The sequence below is a fragment of the Pseudorasbora parva genome, chromosome 1 (genome assembly GCF_024679245.1).
Source record: "Pseudorasbora parva isolate DD20220531a chromosome 1, ASM2467924v1, whole genome shotgun sequence".
In the NCBI taxonomy this organism is placed as follows: domain Eukaryota; kingdom Metazoa; phylum Chordata; class Actinopteri; order Cypriniformes; family Gobionidae; genus Pseudorasbora; species Pseudorasbora parva.
In genome coordinates, this window is record NC_090172.1 from 16593032 (window position 1) to 16608257 (window position 15226).

General features: G+C 48.6%; 1 protein-coding gene across 28 annotated transcripts in view; it reads right to left on the reverse strand.

Moving 5' to 3' along the window:
* The window catches only part of LOC137055698 (receptor-type tyrosine-protein phosphatase delta), a 633917-nt gene that overhangs the window by 240466 nt on the left and 378225 nt on the right, over positions 1 to 15226 (reverse strand). For all 28 annotated transcript variants that reach the window (XM_067430762.1, XM_067430433.1, XM_067430164.1 and 25 more), the window contains exon 7: positions 4393 to 4430. The gene's annotated coding sequence lies outside the window, so the exon portion shown is untranslated. The remainder of the gene's footprint in view (positions 1 to 4392; positions 4431 to 15226) is intronic.

Below are 15226 nucleotides of genomic sequence, written 5' to 3' on the forward strand. Positions count from 1 at the left end.
AAAGAAAGCAAGAAACACACACACACACACACACACACACACACACACACACACACACACACACACACACACACACACACACACACACACACACACACACACACACACACACACACACACACACTCTGTTAATTGCACTGAGAGTTATGGGCTGTATTGATGAGGTCTAATCACGGCTGTCAATGATATTTATGAGCTCAGCGTCACAAACGTGCTGGTCAGATTAAAGCTTCATTAATAAAGTCTGTCTGGCAGGTATTAAACAGCTCATCTCACTCCAACAGGAAGAATGCTTAGACCACATTATAATTCATTAATACGGCAACAACCAGTGTGGTGTGTTTGTTTGTGTGTTTGTGTTGTGTGTGTATGTGAGTGTGTGTGTGAGAGAGAGAGAGAGAGAGAGAGAGAGAGAGAGAGAGAGAGAGAGAGAGAGAGAGAGAGAGAGAGAGAGAGAGAGAGAGAGAGAGAGAGAGAGAGAGAGAGAGAGAGAGAGAGACTTTGAACTCCGGCTGGGTGAATCCCAGTAATTAAAACATAATTGGGCCTATTGAGAGAGAAGCTGAACTCACAAACCCGAACACACGACACCCCAAACAATCACCCGATTTCTGCTCTGCAAACACAGACGAAATCAAAATCAGCGAGCATCCAAAAGGCAAATTATCTGATCTGAATCATAATGAAATAAATGTAGCGCTGAATCACACATGAAACTCATTTCACAGATCTTCAGAGACACTCAACAAGCGACAGCGTCAAAGGTCAGAGGGGAAAAATACCTTATTTTTCGCTTTCTGTTCCATCTAGTGCACATTTGAGTATGCAAGCCTTTTAAAGTATACTCCTTTGGCTGTGAGCTTGGAAAGACACACTCACATTCACATCTTAAACTCTGAGGACCCGTGCAGGGACGGGAATGACATCGTCATGTATATACTTTTCATTTTAAATGTCTGTGGAGGAGCTATGCTGTCATATGTGGTACCATTTGAAAGCTTAGAGTCTCTTCTTTCTGGAGATATGCATCACTTTGGCATTTGTTTTAACAGAGTAATGTATTTACACTAAATTACTCTGGTGCCATTTCCGCCTGGATTCTGGCCTGCCCAAATTGAAAAGCTTCCCATACACACATACAGTGGTCTAGGTTAAAAATGTTGGTGTCATTTTACAGGAAACCCTTTAAAGTTACATAAAACACTGCTAAAAGTGATAAACATGTAAGTATATGTTGTCTAAGCTGTTATAACCCCCCCAACAATTTGGCACTTTTTGATTTTTATATATAAATTCATTTTTGAAACTGTGTTAACTGAGGCCCTGTTTGCTCTAGGACGCTGCAGACAGTTTGGATGTTTCCAGCATGTATAATTAATTTAATGGCACTGGAATTTTGCATTTATATCACTGTATATGGTGGTGGGAGGGGTGGTGGAGGGCAGTAGCAGGGTCAGGGGAGGGGGGAAAGTGAAAAAAAGGGGGGTCATCCCTTCAGACCCATTAGAGTAAATCTGTCATAAAACATAGCCCCTTTCACACTGCGATTCCGGCAAATACACGGATAATTGCGACCCGGCATTTGTTCCCGGGCCGCTAGATTTTAGGTCCATTCACACTGCCAGCGAAATACCGTAATATGTGCACTTTCACACACAATGCTTAACGGTCCCGGGTCGAGTTGACACGTGACATCCTGATGTGACGTATAATGGCGAGCGATCTCAGCTTCAGCGCGGATAGTAAGGAGCTCCGTGGTCTCGACTTGTGTCCAGTTTGCGCACGTTTCTGCTTGTTTAATTTTAGTTTCTTTTGTATATGAACACTCTCTGCGTTTAAAACACCGACTAGCTCTTCTAGCACTGCAGGGTTGTATTATTGAAAAAACAAGCTCTAGGAGTCGCACGATAACTACGTACACGTTGTGGCATTAGTTTCGGCTTTTGTTCACACAGCGCTCGTCCCGGGTCGAATCTCGTAATATTACTAGGTCCCCGACCCGGGTCAAATTCGGTAATCAATCCCGGGACGTGGTTGCTTTCACACAGAAGGCGACCCGGCAATGTTCCGGGAATATTGCGGGTCTGACGTGCAGTGTGAAAGGGGCTCATGACACAGACAAACTTCTTTTTTCCACTATTTTCTGTAATTTAGTGGAAACTGCCCAAACTGTCTGCAGGTTCCTAGAGCACACAGGGCCTGAGTTACACACTTTCAAAAAATAATTTATGGGGAAAAAATCAAAAAGCGCCTACTTTTTTGGGGGGGTATTACAGCTTAGACAACATATACTTACATGTTTGTGACTTTTAGCAGTGTTTTATGTAACTTTAAAGGGTTTCATGACACCACATTTTTGAACTTAGTGCACTGTTTGTGTGTATGGGAAGCTTTTCAATTTGAGTAGGCCAAATCCAGATGGAAATCCCAAAAATGGCAAGGAGTGTAAGAGGTTAAATTATGCGCTGTTCTATTTTCACCATCTGCATGGACACAAACATTGGGTTGCACACTGCCTGAAATGACATCACGTGGATGTGCGCGACGGTCGCAGAACCTGGGAGGCTGGAGTATACTTTGGGCTAAGGAGGTCAATGCAGTGGATCCTACAGCAATTGTTTTGATAACACAATTACACCGTGTGAGCTCTGTGTTCGTAGGCCAGATTTCTGAGCAGCTTATGATGGTGTCTCGTAATGTGTGTGACTGGAACATGAAGCCCAATGTGGTCTTATAAGAAGTAAAACCCATGTGTGTCTCTAACATGAGCTTATGTCTCTGTTGAGTGAGAACTAAACACACATTTAATTACTACATTAGTCATTTCTTGCTAAAAGTGAAAGAAGGGAAAAATACTCTTTAAAAAAACATACATTTACACACAAACTGACTAGCAAGCGCAACTTTCATACACCATCTTTTTACCCCCAGCTCAACTGTCACACAATGGAAAGCACAGGATTGTGGGATATATAAGGCAGTGAAGGATACATGTATGCTGCCTTCAAAAATCGATCAGGTGAAGGTCTCTCAGGAGACAGGAAGTGAAGCAAACAATAGATTCGGATATTGCTTGATGCCTTCCTGCCTTCAAATATGTCCTCCGAAGGCAGCAATTTCCAGGTTTCGGATACATCCTATATGAGCTGGTTTAAGCTAGGCCTTAGCTGGTCATGAACTGGTTTAAACTGGTCAAGTGCTGGTCCTAAGAAACTAGCTCCATCTTAGGACAAGCTTAAACTTGCTCATGACCATCAAAGGACCAGCATAAACCAGCTCAAGCCAGCTGTCATGGTTTAAAAAATACCTAACCAGCATAGACAAATCTACTAGTTACAACACTAGACAAATCTACTAGTTATGCCTTTGACTTTACATCCCCTAACCCTAAACATGCATTTTTCAATTTTCAAAAAACAATTTAGATGTATTAGCTGTTTCCTTATGAAAACTAAATAATGTCCTCACACGGACAAGGATTTCAGATATTGTATCTTCGTGGGGACATTTTGTTCTCATTACATAGGGTTTACCTGGACCATACACACAAACACACACACACACACACACACACACACACACACACACACACACACACACACACACACACACACACACACACACACACACTTTTTGTGGGGACTCTACATAGAAGTAATGTTTTTTATACCGTACAAACTGTATATTCTATCCCCCTACACTTCCCCTGCCCCAAAACATACCTATCACAAGAAACATTCTGCATTTTTACATTTTCAAAAAACATCATCCTGTATGATTTATAAGTCTTTTGAAAAGTGGAGACCGCTGGCTGGCACAATGTAGGTGATCTCAGGTTTTACTATCCTTATGGGGACATTTGGTCCCCACAATGTAATATAAACAAGGGCACACATACACACACACACACACACACACACACACACACACACACACACACACACACACACACACACACACACACACACACACTGTAAGCTGTGTGAAGAATAAGCGGATCTTTCTCCTAGCTGATGGATCGTGCTGTAGGTGTATAAAATAGTTCTGTTTGCCTTTGTTTGTTTCCTCAGAGTTTGTATTAATGAAGTGCCGGCGTATTTGTCAAGTTGCTGCCAGCATGCTCTGCTCCTGCTAACAGAGCTGATGGGAGTGGGCGGGCATTCATCACTGTCAGTCACAGCTCAGCGACGGTTCTGATTGGATGGTCAAGATTTAGAGAGAACAAAAGCTCAGCACAATGATTTCACAATCGGCAAACTAGACACACGTGCGTGTGTGTGTGTGCAAGATGGTTTTGCTGGTGAAGCGCTAGACCTGCACACTGTCAGCAGATTGGCTCGTAGTAGAACACGCTTACACATGCACACATGCACAGAAGAGACTGCGTGTTACCTCTGAAAGTCCTGGCGAAGATCCTGAGGACTCAGGAGCTGAAAAACAAAAGCACACAAACGTGACACTTGTGAAATCGGTTTCCCCTTCACTCATCCCATCAGTCTAATCTCAGGAATCAGTCAGTGGAGGAAATGAGGAAATACGCCGCCGTAAAGTTCATCATGCCATCAACGTGCAAACCATTCGTTTGGCGAGTAATTGAACTGCAGGCGTCTGAAAGGTCAGAGATTATTGGACAGCTGACAATCTGGGAAAAGCCGTAGATTCATTTAGAGAGTGAAAGAAGAATATTTCTATGAGTTTATATGAGACTGTGATTGTTCTCTGATGCATTGTGTGTGTGCTCTGCAGTGTTTTCATATGTGGTTTAAATGCTTACGGCAAGGACAGATAAGTGCAAATATAGTGTCAAATTGTTTTATTAATCAGGAGGAATACTTTTATTCTACAATGATGATGAATTAATTAAACTAATCAAACATGCCAGTAAATAAATTATTACATTGATTCATTCAAAATTCTATTTCAAACTAATTATTTTCTTTTGAACTTTCTATTCATCAAATAATCATGAAAATGATCACGGTTTCCACAAAGATATTAATTAGCACAACTATTTTCAACAATAATAATAATCCAAAATATTTCTTGAGCAGAAAAACAGCATATTAGTATTATTTCTTAAGGATGATTTGACACTGAAGACTGCAGTAATGATGCAGAAAATACAGCTTTGATCACAGGAATAAATTACATTTTAAATATTCACAAAACAGTTATTTTAAGTTATTGCAATGATATTTCACAATATTAATGTTTTACTGTATTTTTGATTAAATAAATGTAGTCTTGATGATAATTATTTCATAAACATCTTAAAAATATTATTGACACTTTGAACGGGAGTATATTACAAACATATTTAGAACCAAAGGTTTGTATGTTTCAGTGTTGTGTGTTATTCATAAAATTAAAGTATTTATTATATCTTTATAAATTAAACAAACCTCTACTTGCATATAACTCATAATTAGTACAACTTTTTTGCCCCTGTATGTTTTTCCGCATGAGCATCTTGTGTGATTTGAGAGCCAGATCCCACGGAAATGCGTATAGATAATCCGAGTGTGCAATCTCATGGAATGTATACGGCAAAATCAGTTTTGGCGTGCATATGATATGCACTTTATGGTGTATTATACATACGAACCCCCCACCCCACCACCCTAATCCTAATCAAGAGTGTGTCATATGCACACTATAAAGTGCGTATCATATGCACGCGAAAAACGTCTCGGTTACGTATGTAACCCTCGTTCCCTGAAGGAGGGAACGGAGACGTACGTCAGAACTGAACCGACGAATGGGATCTTACTTTAGAGACCAATCCTACTTCGAGCATCTAACAACGAGCCAATGAAATTTGGCATGCGATCACGCATTCCACGCTCCGCCCCGCAGCGCGGGTATAAATAGGAAGTGGAATGGTAGATCAGCGCTTTTCCTACTGAGGAGCCGAAAGGTGACCGGACTCCCAGCGGAAGCACAGCATCTGGCGACGGGACGTACGTCTCCGTTCCCTCCTTCAGGGAACGAGGGTTACATACGTAACCGAGACGTTCCCTTTCAGTCGGTCACGTTCGACGTACGTCAGAACTGAACCGACGAATGGGATCCCTATGGAAAACGCCAGGATGCTGGCCCTTCCAGCGTCCTGCTTGAGCGCACTGCACCGTCTAGTATGGTACGGAAGTCAGGGCTCCAAGCAGGGAGTACAGTCACTGCTGTTTCTGCAAGACCCACTCAGAATGACTATTGGATAACGCTGGGAAGCGTGCCTACCTCGTACTTGAGAGAGAGGGTACGCTGCGGGGCCACGTCCTTCAGGGAAGGAGAGGTGGCAGAATACACATAAGGACTAACCTGGCAGGGTAGTGCAACATATGGCAGTCTCTGGGGTGGTTCCAGCCTGATTGAAGGGGGGAAAGAACACGCCCAGAGACGACAGAGCGGGCTCTGTCGAGGGAAAGACACGGGGCTAGCCCGAAGGGTAGCTGATACCGTGGAAGAATACACATATGGGGTTGCCGTGAGGGAACCGCTACATATGGAACCCAGCCTACAGCCACGTTTCACAAGCATACGGGTGCAGGCCTGGCGTCAGACGGTCCGCAACGTCTGACACCGGAGGGGTGACGGAGGAGCTCGACAGGGTTAGCCGGTTTCCCGGGGAACACAACTGGAGACAATAGACGCACGTATCCGGCCCAGAGGGCGGGAGTGGCGTTTCGCAAGCCGACACTTAGAACGGGCACTTAGCGCTCCTGGCCACTGGGGGCGAGGATGCGGGAAGATACCGGCTCTACACGTAAGCTATAGAATCTAGCAAACGTGTTAGGTGTCGCCCAGCCCGCAGCTCTACATATGTCTGTCAGCGAGGCGCCTTGAGCCAGCGCCCAGGAAGAAGCAACACTCCGAGTGGAGTGAGCTCTTACACCGAACGGGCAAGGCACGTCTTGGGACTGGTAGGCCAAGACTATAGCATCCACTATCCAGTGGGCTAACCTCTGCTTGGAGACAGCCTTTCCCTTCTGCTGGCCTCCGTAACAGACGAAGAGTTGCTCTGAGGTCCGAAGGCTTTGGGTCCGGTCAACGTAAGCGCGAAGAGCGCGGACCGGACACAGCAAAGCCAGGGCTGGGTCTGCCTCCTCCGAAGGCAGCGCTTGCAGGTTCACCACCTGATCCCGGAAGGGAGTGGTAGGAACCTTGGGCACATATCCGGGCCGGGGTCTCAGGACGACGTGAGAGTTACCTGGCCCGAACTCTAGGCACGATTCGTTGACCGAAAGTGCATGCAGGTCCCCTACCCTCTTGATCGAGGCCAATGCCGTCAGGAGCACTGTCTTCATTGACAAGATTTTCAACTCACAAGACGCCAAGGGCTCGAAGGGAGGGCTCTGAAGTGCTCGGAGCACTAGAGCTAAGTCCCAAGAGGGTATCGAGGATGGACGAGGAGGATTTAGTCTCCTCGCACCTCTGAGGAACCTGACGATTAGGTTGTGCTTCCCCACGGACTTACCTTCTACTACATCATGGTACGCTGCTATTGCTGCAGCATATACCTTGAGGGTGGAGGGAGACAGCCTTCTCTCCAACCCATCTTGCAGGAAGGAAAGCACGACACTGATCGAACACCTTCGGGGGTCTTCCCGGCGGGAAGCGCACCACTCAACGAACAGGTTCCACTTCAGAGCATAGAGGCGCCTCGTAGAGGGGGCTCTAGCTGAAGCGATGGTATCTACGACAGCTTGTGGTAGTCCATCTAGAACCTCCGCGTCCCGTCCAGGGACCAGACATGAAGATTCCAGAGGTCTGGACGCGGGTGCCATAGCGTGCCCCGTCCCTGAGAAAGAAGGTCCTTCCTCAGGGGAATCGGCCAAGGAGGGGCTGTCGCGAGGAGTGTGAGTTCTGGGAACCAGGTCCGGTTGGGCCAATACGGCGCAACTAACAAGACCTGCTCCTCGTCCTCCCTGACCTTGCACAGAGTCTGTGCAAGAAGGCTCACTGGGGGGAACGCATACTTGCGTAGGTCCCGGGGCCAGCTGTGCGCCAGTGCATCTGTGCCGAGGGTACCCCCGGTCAGGGAATAGTACCACTGGCAATGGGTCGAGTCCGGAGAGGCAAACAGGTCGACCTGTGCGGCTCCGAACTGGTCCCATATCAGCTGGACCGCCTGGGGGTGGAGTCGCCACTCTCCCGGAGGTGTCGGCTGACGAGAGAGCTCGTCGGCTGTCTGGTTCAGCACACCAGGGACATGAATGGCCCGAAGCGACCTCAGCTGCTTCTGACTCCACAGGAGGAGGTGGCGGGCGAGTTGGAGCAGACGACGGGAGCGTAGACCACCCTGACGGTTGATGTACGCAACGGCCGTGGTGCTGTCCGTACGGACCAGTACATGCTTGCCACGCAGCGGCCCCTTGAGGCGGCGGAGTGCCAGATGTACTGCCAGTAACTCGAGGCAATTGATATGCCAATGCAATTGCGGCCCCCTCTTTTTTTTTTTTTTTTTTCCACAGACCAGCAACTGCATGCCCGTTGTACGTGGCCCCCCAGCCCGTGGTGGAGGCATCCGTGAATAGCACAGCATGCCTGGACACTTGTTCTAGGGGCACCCCGGCCCGGAGAAACGAAGTGCTGGACCACGGGCTGAAGGTTTGGCGGCAGTAAGGAGTCACTGGGACCCGGTACTGACCGCTCTGCCACGCCCACCTCGGGACTCGGCCATTGAGCCAGCGTTGAAGCGGTCTCATATGAAGCAATCCGAGCGGCGTGACCGCGGCTGCAGATGCCATATGCCCCAGGAGCCTCTGAAAGAATTTCAGTGGGACCGCTGTCCTGCTCTTGAACATATTCAAGCAGTTCAACACCGACTGGACTCGCTCCTCGGTGAGGCGCGCCGTCCGGTTGACCGAGTCCAGCTCCATACCGAGATAAGAGATCCTCTGTGTGGGACAGAGTTTGCTCTTCTCTCGGTTGACCCGAAGGCCCAACTGGCTGAGGTGACTGAGCACCAGGTCCCTGTGTTCGCACAACTGGTCCTTCGACTGGGCTAGGATCAGCCAATCGTCGAGGTAGTTGAGAATCCGAACGCCGCGTTCTCTGAGTGGAACAATGGCTGCCTCCGCGACCTTCGTAAAGACGCGGGGCGACAGGGACAGCCCGAAGGGCAGGACCTTGTACTGATATGCTTTCCCCTCGAACGCAAAGCGTAGGAACGGTCTGTGTCGAGGGAGAATAGACACATGGAAGTACGCGTCCTTCAGGTCGATCGCTGCAAACCAATCCTGGGGACGGATGCATTGGAAAATGCGTTTCTGCGTCAACATCCTGAACGGGAGCTTGTGCAGGGCCCGATTCAGAACTCGCAGGTCCAGGATTGGCCGTAACCCACCCCCTTTCTTGGGCACAATGAAGTAGGGGCTGTAAAACCCCGTCTTCATATCGGCTGGAGGAACCGGCTCGATCGCGTCCTTCGCCAGTAGGACCTCGATCTCTGACCGCAAGACTTGAGCATCGCTGCTTCGCACGGAGGTGAAGAGGATGCCCTTGTACTTGGGTGGCCGGCGTGCGAACTGAATCGCGTAGCCGAGTCTGATGGTACGGATGAGCCAGCGAGACGGCCTGGGGAGACCTAGCCAGGCCCCCAGAGACCGTACAAGCGGGACCAACGGCACCACAGACGTGCCCGGGGTGGGGCAGCGAAGCGGAGTACTCTGGCCCGACTCGGGAGGCCCGGAGGCGGCCCGTAGTGTTGCCTGAGCACTCCTGGTTTGGACAGAGAGTGGGTGAGAAGGCCCGGGGGCGTCCTCGGAGCCCACTCTGCTGTCCACTGCCCGGAGGCAGGGAAGTGAAGCACTCAGCCCCGACCCGGAAGGCCCGTGGGCGGCCCGGAGTGTTGACTGAGTGCTCACAAGAGAGGCAGTGTGTGGGTGAGAAGGCCCGGGGGCGTCCTCGAGGCCCACACAGCTGCCCCCTGGCGACGGGAGGGTAGGAAAGGAGTGACAAGGCCCGTGGGCGTCGCACACTGCCAACCTGACCCTCTTGGGGCCCAGAGAGAGAGGAAATTGCTCTTTTGGTGAAAATGTGGGTACCGCTGGACTCCGGAGAGCCAGCGGCAGAGATGTTGTGACCAGTGTTGCCCCCCCGGTCCTCCTCCGGGGGGGTGGGAGGGATGCGGACATCATCTCCCTCAGAGCAGCTCCTCTTCTCCCTGGGCTGCCCGTCTCAGGGCCGCTTCCCCTTACGCTTGCCGGCAGGTTTGGCGGGCCCTTGGACGGGTTGGGCGGCCCCCTTGCGTCCGGCGCCCTGCTTCGCGGGTGGAGGCTGCTGCTTGGGCTTGGCAGGGGCGGAGGCGGACGCTGGAGGACGCCCTCGGCGACGAGCAGACTGGGGGGCTGCCCCGGGCGGCTGGGTGGAGGCAGCAGCGGGCCGCCGGGGCAGGATGTTTTTGATGGCCTCCGTCTGCTTCTTGGCCACCGAGAACTGCTGGGCAAAGTCCTCGATGGCGTCGCCGAAGAGGCCGGCCTGACAGACAGGGGCGTTTAGAAACCGAACCTTGTCCGAATCCCGCATGTCTGTCAGGTTCAGCCACAGGTGGCGTTCCTGGACCACCAAGGTGGACATCGCCCGACCCAGGGAGCGGGCCGTGACTTTCGTCGCCCGGAGGGCGAGGTCCGTCGCGGCTCGCAGTTCCTGCATAACTGCCTGGTCAGAACCACCCTCGTGCAGTTCCATGAGCGCTTTGGCCTGGTGGACCTGCAGGAGCGCCATGGCATGCAAAGCTGATGCAGCTTCTCCGCAGGCTGCGTAAGCCTTGCCCGTCAAGCCGGACGAGAACTTACACGCCCGGGAGGGGAGACGCGGGGCGTGCCTCCAGTCCGCAGCGGTCTTAGGACACAGGTGCATCGCAACCGACCGCTCGACTGGAGGGATCCCCTCGTAGCCCTTAGCTGCACCACCATCGAGAGTGGTGAGGATGGAGGAGTCAGTCGATCGCTGGCGTACGCTATACGGCGCTACCCAGGACTTCGTGAGCTCCTGATGCACTTCCGGGAAGAAAGGCACCGGGGCGGGACGCTGAGAACCAGCGCGACCCGTCCCGAGAAACCAATCATCCAGCCGCGAAGGTTCGGGACGTGGTGGAGGGTTCCACTCAAGCCCGACACTTGCGGCGGCCCGGGCAAGCATAGCCGTAAGTTCCGGGTCAGACTCGGGCAACGCTGTCACACCCGAAGGGGGCAACGCAGCCGAGTCTTCATCCTCGGAACCCATTAGCTCATCCCCCGATGCAGCAACCGACATCTGGTCCTCCGCCGGAGCCCCAAAAGAGACGACTGGCGCTCCACGTGGGAGGTCAGCGCGCCCTTCCGGAAGCTCCACCGGTACAGTGGAGGGGGGAGGGGCCCGAGGAGCCGTGAGACCCGTCGGGTTTACCCTGACCGACACCCTCAGGTCCCCACCAAGGTCATCAGCCAAAGTAGTAGCCCTCTGCTTTGCAGCTGGAGGACCACTAGATCGGGGGATGGACGATGGTGTTCCACCTCTTCTGAGGTACTGGAGACGGGACCGCAACACTGCAATGGACATATTCCCGCAATGGGAACATGTCTCATCCACGAACGCAGCCTCAGCGTGCTGTGCGCCCAGACACGAGAGACAACGAACGTGTCCGTCAAGCGGGGACAGAAATCGACCGCACCCAGAAACACACGGCTTGAATGACATCTTGAAAAAGACGCAGGGTCAAACCGTGTTGCTCTTTTGTGAATGGAAGTTTTGCTCTTTTAGTGCTGAAGCACTCAGGGAGATGACCGCGGCTCCACGCAGTTCGATAGTGCAAGCCTGCGTGAGCTCTCAGTGATATGTATGTATGAGCGCCCAGCGAACCAACTGTAATGTGTGTGTGTAAGGAAACGCTCAGCGAACCAAAGCTCTTTGTACACTCTATCACTGAAGTGGACGGTCTCTCGCTGACGCGCCGTATCACCCGCACTGGCAAACTCTTTCACAGGATATTCACGACTCGTAGTCAGAAAGCTCTTCGTAGAAACAGCAATGAAGACTGTTCGGCTCCGAAGTAGAAAGCGCTGATCTACCATTCCACTTCCTATTTATACCCGCGCTGCGGGGCGGAGCGTGGAATGCGTGATCGCATGCCAAATTTCATTGGCTCGTTGTTAGATGCTCGAAGTAGGATTGGTCTCTAAAGTAAGATCCCATTCGTCGGTTCAGTTCTGACGTACGTCGAACGTGACCGACTGAAAGGGAACTGTGTAGCATTTGCATGCCAAAACTCATTTTGGCGTATCCATTCCACGAGATTTCACACTCGTACTGTTGATAAACATTACCATGAGATTATATTGGATTTAAATGATCTCTTTAGATTAGTGTGATTATTACTTAGCATAAAATAAAAATCAGATACTGCTGGTTATCACAAAAAACAGCAACTCAATAAAATTCAGCTTTGAATACAATTGTCTGTCAAATGCATATTCACCCCCACATTCCAAAAGATCATCTCAAACCAACACTACTTAAAGGTAGGGTAAGTGTTATTTCAAAACTGTTTTAGAAAAAGGACTTGGGCCGAGTGGAATAACAAACTTGTAGCCAATCAGCAGGTAAGGGGCATGTCTGGTGTGAAGAGAGAAGAGGGGCTCAGTGCACGTCATTATTCAAGCAAACCAGTCACACAGGACGGACATTAGCCAAGAAAGAACTAATATATGCTGGCTTTTGCTTGAATATGCTCGTGTGTCATGCTCGCTTGTTTGTCCATTTGCGATCGTATTGTCGGTCGCTTCAGCGATGATAAAGACCCATTCATTTCCACACCGTATGGAGCATCTAAATCCCCTCAAGATTTCAAGCATCAGCTCACAAAATGTGTCCGACAGGTAAGATACTATACTCCTAATATATCCTCTTGTCATCTATATTACCCATCCAGTCATAATTGTAATATGTTGTTAGCTGGACTGTCCGCTCGTGTTCTATCGAGTTGTTCATGAGAACGGTTTGTGTTTTTGTGATAGAAGGGATGACTTTTTCATTGAATATTCGACCTGGATTATGCCATAGCCGTTGCCTGGGTTACGTATGTGTGGGGCGGAGCTATCAAAATAGGGGCGAGACTCCCCTTTTGGGGGTAGGGGCGTGTTTGTTTTGGTGATTTGACATATCAACAACGGTTACCAGAAAGCACTTACCCCACCTTTAACAAAATTCAGCTCAACAAAACTCAATATGACTTAATTCAGTTCAGCTCATCCCAGCAAATTACAGTTCATCTTGGGTAATGTGTGATAATGTGTCTCCCCAATGCATAATTCAACTCAACCCGACATAACACAATTCAATTTAAATGAACTCAAATCAATAACTCAATCCAGCTTCACATACAGCTCAACTCAATCTAACCAACATAACTCACTAATCCAATGTGAATCCAAAGCCTGCTTGACATAATTAAGTTTAATTCAATAAACAAATATGCATATGTATGTACAAAGTTAAAAATAAATATATATTGAAAAAATAAAAACAGTAAAAAAAATAATAATAAAAAAAAAGTTTACTATTTCAGTGTATCTGCTTCATCATTCTCACATTTAGGGCCCTATCATACACCTGGCGCAATGTGACACCATGCACGACTCAAGTGGTTTTTGCTCGTTTCAGACCGACACAGTTATAATTTTCACATTCAGTGCCACGTTGTAGCAAATGCACTCACTCCCATTCATTGTTCAGGTGTGTTCAGGCACATTGTTGGTGCATTGCTATTTTGAAGTAGCAACTGAAATCAACTACGCCATTGACCAACAAAAACCTGGTCTAAAGTCAATATCAAAGATTTGTGTGTGTGTGTGTGTGTGTGTGTGTGTGTGTGTGTGTGTGTGTGTGTGTGTGTGTGTGTGTGTGTGTGTGTGTGTGTGTGTGTGTGTGTGTGTGTGTGTGTGTGTGTGTGTGTGTGTGTGTGTTATTTAAAGGAGAGATGTAAAGAGTACCTGGAAACCATACTTGAATAAATGTACAGATTTGAGTAAAAGTCTTAAGAGTATCTGATATTAATAATACTTAAGTATTTTACTCTTACTGAATGTTGAGGCACTAACTAGAGAACACCTAAGAGTGCTTTCACATCTGTAGTTCGGTTCATTAGGACCGAACCAAGGGCAAACAATTATACATAGTTACATTTTTCAGCTTTTTTGGTTCCTTTTCACACCACACTGATTGCTTTGGTCCGAACCAGTTGAAATGAGCCAAAATGCAGGCACATGACAAAATCCACATCACTCTTTTGCAGTTGGTTCTGTTCGAGGTCAGATCACGTTCTCACCACAAACAAACCGCTCCAGAGTTCGTTTGAAAGCGTACCGAAACCGAGACCACCCTAAGAGACACGCCAGTAAAAAAAATGAAACTATTGATTTGTAATATTAGATTAGACATGTTTATGTTCTAAAATAAAACTAAAACTTAAAGGTGCACCATGTAGTATTTTTGCAGTAAAATATCCAAAATCCACTAGGCCAGTGTTATATATTTTGTTCAGTTGAGTACTTTACAATATCCCAAATGTTTCCAACTATTTGTAAATTGTGAGAAAATTGCTATTTTAATCAAGGACCCGGGACGTGTCAGTGTAGCGTTTGAGCGAGTCGCCTGTCAATAGCGTCATATCTGCGTTACCCTCGTTTTTATTCTGCAGAAGCGCTTTTCTCTTAGCAGTGTGAACATGTCACAGCAGCGCCGAGCAAACGCACAGAGTAACGTCATAACATCGTTTAAAACACACTTAAATGTATTTAATATGATAAAAAGCGCTGCTTTACCTTATAATAATGACCGGAAACATGAAAGTGTGGGCACCCGGCGACTGTGTCCCATCCCGTCATAATAAAAGTCCCGGTACTCGCGAGACGTGTGTTTGTATAACAATCGCTCCAGCGCCCGTGCTCAGCTACACAACACTCGGTCCTGCTCTGCTTCACACTACAGCAATGTTAATAACCGTATCCATGAACATGATTTCTGCCCGAGTCCTATTTTCCACCGGCTGTGAGGTGAAGACCACATGTCCCAAGATACTGCGCTCAAACTTGGCGTCATCAAACTACGCCTTTGTTATGAATAGGCGCCCTCTAGTGGACCGAAATTTGCTAACACCTCAATACTGCAATAAATCAAGGTCGACACAACAGCCTCTTAAACGTCTAAAACTCACAAGTCTCGGTGAAGCTCAAGTGCACAAAAAGGC